Below are 7,163 nucleotides of genomic sequence, written 5' to 3'. Positions count from 1 at the left end.
AGCCACGAGAAGCTGGTTTGCGTTGCCCCATCCTCTCCCTGCCCAGCTGGAACTGGCATTTCAGGGTGAATCTGGCTTTTACAGCACGAGGGCTGGAGATCACAAAAAATGCCCAACCTAAAGAAATTCCCCAGCAGAAGCCGGTTCAATGAGCAAGACGGAGGCGCTGAACCCCATATTAGACACCAGAGAAGCCTCTCCGTGGCAGCAAGCCTCTCCCTGGGGTTCAGGGCCGCTCTCCCCCAAAATACGGGCTTGTTTTGCCATCTGCTGGTGGGAGGCCGGCAGAGGAGGTGCTGCAGGGCAGAGGGCAGCCAGGAGATGGATGCTGTGGGGCTCAGACCCCTGCTGCAGCTCCAACCCCCTGCAGCTCCTACCTAGTCCCCCCCTTCCCAATGTGGAGGTCTCGGGCATCAGACACGGGTGGTCTGGCCAAGGAGGACATGGTTTGGATTTTAGTGGGGTCAGGGGGCTGTAAAACCATCCAACGGGGCTTGGCGAAGCGAGAGGAGATCTCCAAAATCCCAAATTTCGCCACAAAGAGCTGGGGATGGAGCAGGGCTCGCCGTAGGTCTGGGAAGGTGTTGGCGTGGTGCTGGGGGGCTCAGCTCATAATGCTTCATATTTTCTGGATGAAGCTTTTCCCAAAGGCATTGAGACTGATTCCTCCTCCTAGGTTAGGGTTTGGGGGTGACCCACCACCTGTGTGGGGTTTGAGGGATGCCCGAGCTGCTCGGTCCATGCCCGTGGCCCCACACCCCATGGGCGATGAGCAGAGACTCTGGTGCCTTCCCCATCAGCTTCTGGAGGAGATAAAAGCTTTTGGAGCAGATAAAAGTGTCAGGAGAGGGAGCCAGAGCCTCGGCTGAGAGCAGGGAGAGAAGGGATTGGGGACACAGCCCCTTCAGTGGCTTGGCAGAGCGGCTGCCCTCATTGCAGTTTTTAGGGAAAGGGGTCTGGGGCTGCCCAAGGGGTCTTCAGCCCAGTTTTTGTGGGGTGGAGGCCATGCAGGGAGCCAGGAGAAGGCAAAGGGTCTTTGTGTTGTCCCCTGGGGCCTCCTCAGCCACAGGTCTGCAGGTCAGGGGGAGAAAACCACAGAGCCAAAGCACGAAAGAAAAGTCAGAGGGAGAAAACCACCAAAAGAAAGCCAGGCTTCACCTCAGGTGGACAAAGAGCCCTGTTTGTGTGGCGGGGGGCTTGCTCAGAGACCCTTTGGCACCAATAAATGCTGTCCCCAGGACACAGCCCGCCCTACAGTGGGTGCTTGCTTCCAGATAATACCCTAACCATGTATTTAGGGACGTTCCCTGGAAAATCACCTCCTTTTTTTTTGGAGAACCCTGATATAACCAAAGCACCGACAGCTTCAGCACCAGGGTAAAGCTGCAGGCAGGCTCAGGGCTGCATTCGGGCTACTCTGTGGGCATAGATTGGGCAGGATGAGCCCCACCGACCCCAAAATCCCCTGTACAGAGCTGGGGGTCCCAGTGGGGATAACGGGGATCGTCCCACCTACAGCAGAGAAAACCCAGAAGTGCCACACGGTGCCCCACACCATCAAGGTGGGATGCTTGATGAGACCATCGGCACTGATTTAGGTGTGCTGCCTCCTCCTGCGGGGCTGAACAACCCCTCAGGGTCCTTCCCAGCTCCATTTTTCTGCATTCCTATGGGATAACCCCACGGACCGACCTCCCCTTTCCCCCAGTAATGCGAAAACGCGGAGATGAGCAGATAAGCAGGGAGGGGAGGGATTAAGTTCAGGGCACGGGTCATGGGAGCCGGTTATAAATAAACAGAACTCATTTAAAAGATGATATATGCTGCAGTAATATTGCTCCCACTCATCACGGCGAGCTAATTACGCTTCCTGGAGCCGTCAGGCTTCCCTTTGCATCCCAATTGCACTGTGCAAGGACAGGATAAGACGGCTTGTGGCTGGGGCTGGCCCTTCTCTTTAGGTTTGGTTCAGCTTCTCCACGGTAATTGCTCACGTAATTACACGCTGATGAACTATATCCCAGCCTCTGAGGAGCTCTGGGTCCCTGCCACGTCTCCTGGAAAGGACTTGGGGTTAGCACGAGGTGAAATCCCACATAAATCTCAACTCAGGCTTCATGCAACTGGTTGTGGACTGAAGTGGGTGTTGTGCAGTCAGGGACAGGGGATGGACCCACTCGCTGGACCACGGCCATCTCCACTGGGTCATCTTGCTCCCTTGCACACTTTTGGCTCGCTGCTTGCAAGATCAGGGATTTCTACGCCAAATCTGGAAGAAAAGGGGCTGATGGGGAGACTGGGAACAGTGCCTCTTCCCCAGGGTCTGTCTGTATGGCTCTGAGGGGTGGAGGTCCTCCTGCTGGCTGAGCCAGGATCCAACCTAGGACACGTCTTGGGGAGGAGAACAGCTCTTTGCTGTCCTTTCCATAGCATTTGGGCAAAGTTTGAGTGTTTTGGGGACAATCCTTGCAGTGTGGCATCACGGTGGGCAAGGTGTGCAAGTACCTGCTTCATGCCAGCCCCCCACTTATTTCAGACTGGGATCAGCGGGCCCAAACCCCCTCCTGAGCCCAATTCTGTTGGAAGCAGGGCCCTCTTCGGATCCTAACACCATCCCATAGCTCCTGGGAGAGGCTTTCCAACATTTCTCTGAGAAATGCAAACCCCCGAGGCCAGTTTTGGGGTCCCTTGGCTGTGGGTGGTGGGCGCTGTGAGGTGAAAAGCAGGGAGTCCCAGCGAGGCTGAGCCAAAAACTGGGCTCTGGGGGTGCCCCTGCTTGGAGCAGGGTGCCCGCATGGTGCTGGGGCTCAGCCTAGGTTTGGGCACAGATGGCTTAATTTCCACCTCCTCCCCGCACCCCTTCATGCTTCCCGTGCTAAATAACCCTGAAAAACCCTAAAAACACTCGATGCAAATGGGCTGGGGGCCCTGCACACATGCGTGCCCTGATCCATGTTTTTTTGCCTTTGCTGCAAGCTCTGGCTGCAGGAGAGGCAGATGAGTCTCTTACCTGAGCACAGAGAGCATCCTCAGCAGTCACGGGTATTTAGACACCAGCAGAGGGCATTTTTGGGGTAGAAATATTATCCCATGCCCAGTTTAGCTGATAGCTGCTCAGAGAATATCGATGTGCACATCAGGGGTGTGGATGGGGCTGGTTTTGTTCATGGTGGGCTCCCAAAAGGTGGCCTGGGAGCTGCATGTGCTGACCCCACCACGCTTCTGTTCTCAGGGGAAACCCAGAGCCAAGCACGGCTGGAGATATTTCGGGCCTCACGTCTGGGAGAAATGGTCTGGAGCCAAGCCCTGAGCCCTGCTGATGAGAAAGGACCAGACAAAAGGCAAAGAACAGGAGTCCAAATCACGCTAGTCCAGAGAGCAGAGAGATAAATGTCTCTTGAGATAGCGCATAAAAAAACCAGATGGGTTAGACACACAAAACTGTATTTACGGGCATAAATCAGCCCTCGTGGGCTTGGTGTATCTCCTAACATCTTGGTGTATCTCCCACCATCTCTGCAGCCAGTGGACCTGGTCCTGGGCACCCAGCTGCAGGTGGCCCTGCTTGAGGACTTGGACAGGATGACACCAGAGGTCCCTGCCAGCCTCGACTATTCTGTGCTTTTTGTGCCCCCAAAAAGCTGATGCTAAATAGTACAAGGATAAGCAAGTCAAAATAATCCTTCCCCCAAATTCTCTTCCAGATTTATCGGTGCCTCCAGGTCTTTCTGGGTACAGGGCCACAAAGAAAAGCACCCGGATTTTTCATATTTCTGGGCCAAACAGGTGGAAAACAGGCCTGAGGGAAGCCCAGCCACCTTAGGTGAAGTATTTCATGGTGCTCTGGCTGAATTGGATTTATTTTCCTCCTGAAGGTTTTATAATAGCCAATTTCTGAGGCCCGAAGATTGATGGGTTCACTCCTTCCTTCCCCAGATGGCATTTCTCTCCTTCTGACCTTACTCTTAACAGCTCAAAGTAGTTAATGTCTGGGATATTTTCCAGATAGCTTAAACACCAGCTCCAAGGGCTGACGACGTTTTTCTGCTTTCGGATATGCCAAAGTTGGATGTCAGGCTGCACGCAGGTGATCTCTGGCTGGTTCCCCCTGCAGACCAGCAGCTTTCCATGGAATAACATCGATTTGCCCCCGCTCAGAGTCTGGCTCTCTCTTTCCGCACATAACACCTGCTTTGCTTTTTGGAATTTGCTTCCAATTTGCTGGATGATTTTGGCTGGAAGGCACCTTTGGAGCTTATCTTGTCCTGCGACCTGCTCGGTGCACTCAAACCAAACCAGGTCACTTTGGGACGTGCCCAGCTGTGTCCTGAACACCCCCAAGTCGACCAGATGGTCTCGAAGGTCTTTTCCAGCCTTAATGATTTTAGGATTCCTAGTGGTGTCCGTGCAGGGACACGGGAAGGGTAAAGCAGTTCCTTGCTCTCCCCCCCATCCTGCTTTTGCTGTAGCCACCTGAGGTGGTCCTACACCAGCTGGACCCACAGCGATGGACAAAACCCCTCCAGACATCTCAGGCTGGATCGAATCACCAAAGTGTTTATGCTTTCTGTTTAAAGGGGAATATCCCCCAGACAGAAACCCCAGGGCTGGACGACCTGCCCCAAAGCTCCCATCCCAACCAGAGGCAGTTCTGGCAGAGGAAGGGGTACGAGTTTCCTACGCTGGATGGGAGCCACCGACCTTCAGCCGAAGGACACTCTCTGCCCTACCGATCTGTTCTGTTTTCTTCCCTCATTAATGCTCCTTCCGTGCCCGACAGTTGTGATTTGAATAATTTGGCCTGATTAGTGTTTACACAGCAACACTTGGAGGCAACGAAGCCACGCGACAGCCAGCAGCCGACTCAAGGCTCCGAAATGCTGCTTTGCTGGGTTTCCTACTCAAAAAGGGCTCACATACTCATTAAAAAAAAAAAAAAAGAACAACAACCCTAGGCTGTGAGGTTAGGTGCCTTGAAATATGTTGGCAAATCACAGCCAGGTCTCATCTTGGAGCACAGCTCCCAAATATCCTGGGTTCTTGCAGGATTTTAGCAGGATTAAATTGATGGGGGACAGGGTTCCTCCCCTAGTGTTGGCACTGAAGGAATCCGCTCCTCCTGCTCAGCACCTGCACAGCTCCAAATAATGCCAAGAGATGGTGTATCCACGGCCAGAGAGCCAAGGATGGGTAGGAGATGGGCAAAAAATGAGAGAAGGGAGTGGAGGTATTGCACCAGGGAGAATCAGGGGGATTTAGGGAGAAATGAGGGTTATGGAAATATCTGGGAGTCTCATGCGAGCAGGTGAAAGAAGCTAGGGGATGTGGGGCACAAGCTTCTAAGCTGTAAAAATTCACCCATTGCATCTTTGCCTTTTTTTTCCTGATCAAACACCATATTTCAAAGGTTGCTGGGGATGCAGAACCCCTTCTAGTGAATCTTCCGCCCTTCTTCATCTCTGCAGGCAGAGTGGTGTTATCTGAGTTTTTTTTTCCTTTTTTTTTTTCTTTTTTTTTTTTTTCAGGGGAAGCTAAAGTCCTGCCCCCTACTTCAAAGGTGCCGGTGGACACTGTGATCCTTGAAAACATTATGTGCAGAGCCAGGAAGGTTCCTCCTGCTTCTGCCCCCAGCCATCCCTGCCCTTCTCCCCTCTCCTTGGGGCTGAGCACCCATCCTCAGATGGCTCCAGGAGTGCCCTGGCAGCCCCCAAATCCCCATAGGAAGTGTCCCAGGGCAGGACACCTGAACAAAGGGGATCTGAGTGACTTTGGTGCAGCGTTTGAGCTCTCCCAGCTAGAAGTGGAGCTCTGAGTGCAGCAGTGCTGATGTGCCAAGGGCAAAAAAGGGATGGGATTGGGGCTAGGATTAAGCTTCAGGGATCCTTCTGAGCACCGGTCCCTGGGGTGTTTCCATATTTCCTTCTTTATTTGACACTGTGCATGGGCACATTTGTTCCTGGACGTGCAGGGATTTCCAAATGAACACAAGCTTGGATTTTCTCACCTTTTATTATTATTATTTATTCCTGAAAAAGGCTAAAATTCATTTAAAGTGGATGCTCACCCATGCCCACATGCACCCCAGGTGCTCTCCCTGCGACCGGCTGGGAAGAGCCCAGCCTGGCTGGGAGCCCTCACGCCCTCTAAACACCAGCATTTCTGCCTCTCCTTTTTCTGCCAGCTCATGGCACTGCCAAGGAAATGAGAAAGCATTCCCTCCTGGCTGCAGGAATTCATATCCAGCTCGCTGAGATGAACAGCACCGGCGTTCACGGCTCGGCGAGCAGGGATGCTCAACTCTCCGGTGCTCCCGGCTCTGCGAGGAGCTGGTGCCAAGAACCCGAGCTTGGTTTGTGCTGCCTCTATGCTCATCTCCACCTGGCTTCCACCATGCCATCCTCCCCCTGGATGGGTTTGTACAGCCCCTTGCGTGGGGAGACCTCTGGGTGATACGAGCAGGATGTAGGAAATGTCCCTGGGGTCAGAGCATTGTCCCTTGAGCCCACGCTGGATGAAGAGATCCTTTTTGGGGAGGTTTATCAAGTCTGGCACCTTTCAATGCTCTTCTCCAGCATCCTCACCCCTGGGGTTGGTGATGCTGGAGGGGACATCCCAACCCAGCATCCACTTATGGACCTGCTGCCCATGATGATTTCTAGCTCTTTTCCCACCCTCCAGGTGCTTCCTGACACCCGTTGTGCCCTGAATTAATTTATTTACCCATTTTAAACCTATTCCCTGCTGGTTTTGCCACTTTCTCTCATACATCACTTGCCATTCTCACATTTATGGCCACTCCACATGGCCAGGTCTTGGTGCAGAGGACAGACCAGGCGCTGGTTAGCTTGGACAGAGCCTCATGCACGTCCACGGCTGGGTAAGCAGCCTGATGGAGAAACACTTGAGAAACGTTTATGGGAATGTGACATCTCCGAGAATCCCAGATCTGTCAAATCAGGCCAGGGACCAGCAGTTCAGAAGTTGTTTGGAGTTGTTTGGGGGTGGCTGACAAACAGATAGATGACCGGCGTCATTCCTAAGTGTCACAGAATCAGAGAAAACCACCCCAAAAAAAAAAGAAAAAAGTGTGTGCATCAACACTCTGAGCTGATACCGTGAGAAGAAAGATCAGGACAAATGAGAAAATTGCGTGTGGCTTCATT

This window comes from Aythya ferina (assembly GCF_964211825.1).
Source record: "Aythya ferina genome assembly, chromosome: 3".
NCBI lineage: Eukaryota > Metazoa > Chordata > Aves > Anseriformes > Anatidae > Aythya > Aythya ferina.
Note: the sequence above shows the minus strand (reverse complement) of the source record.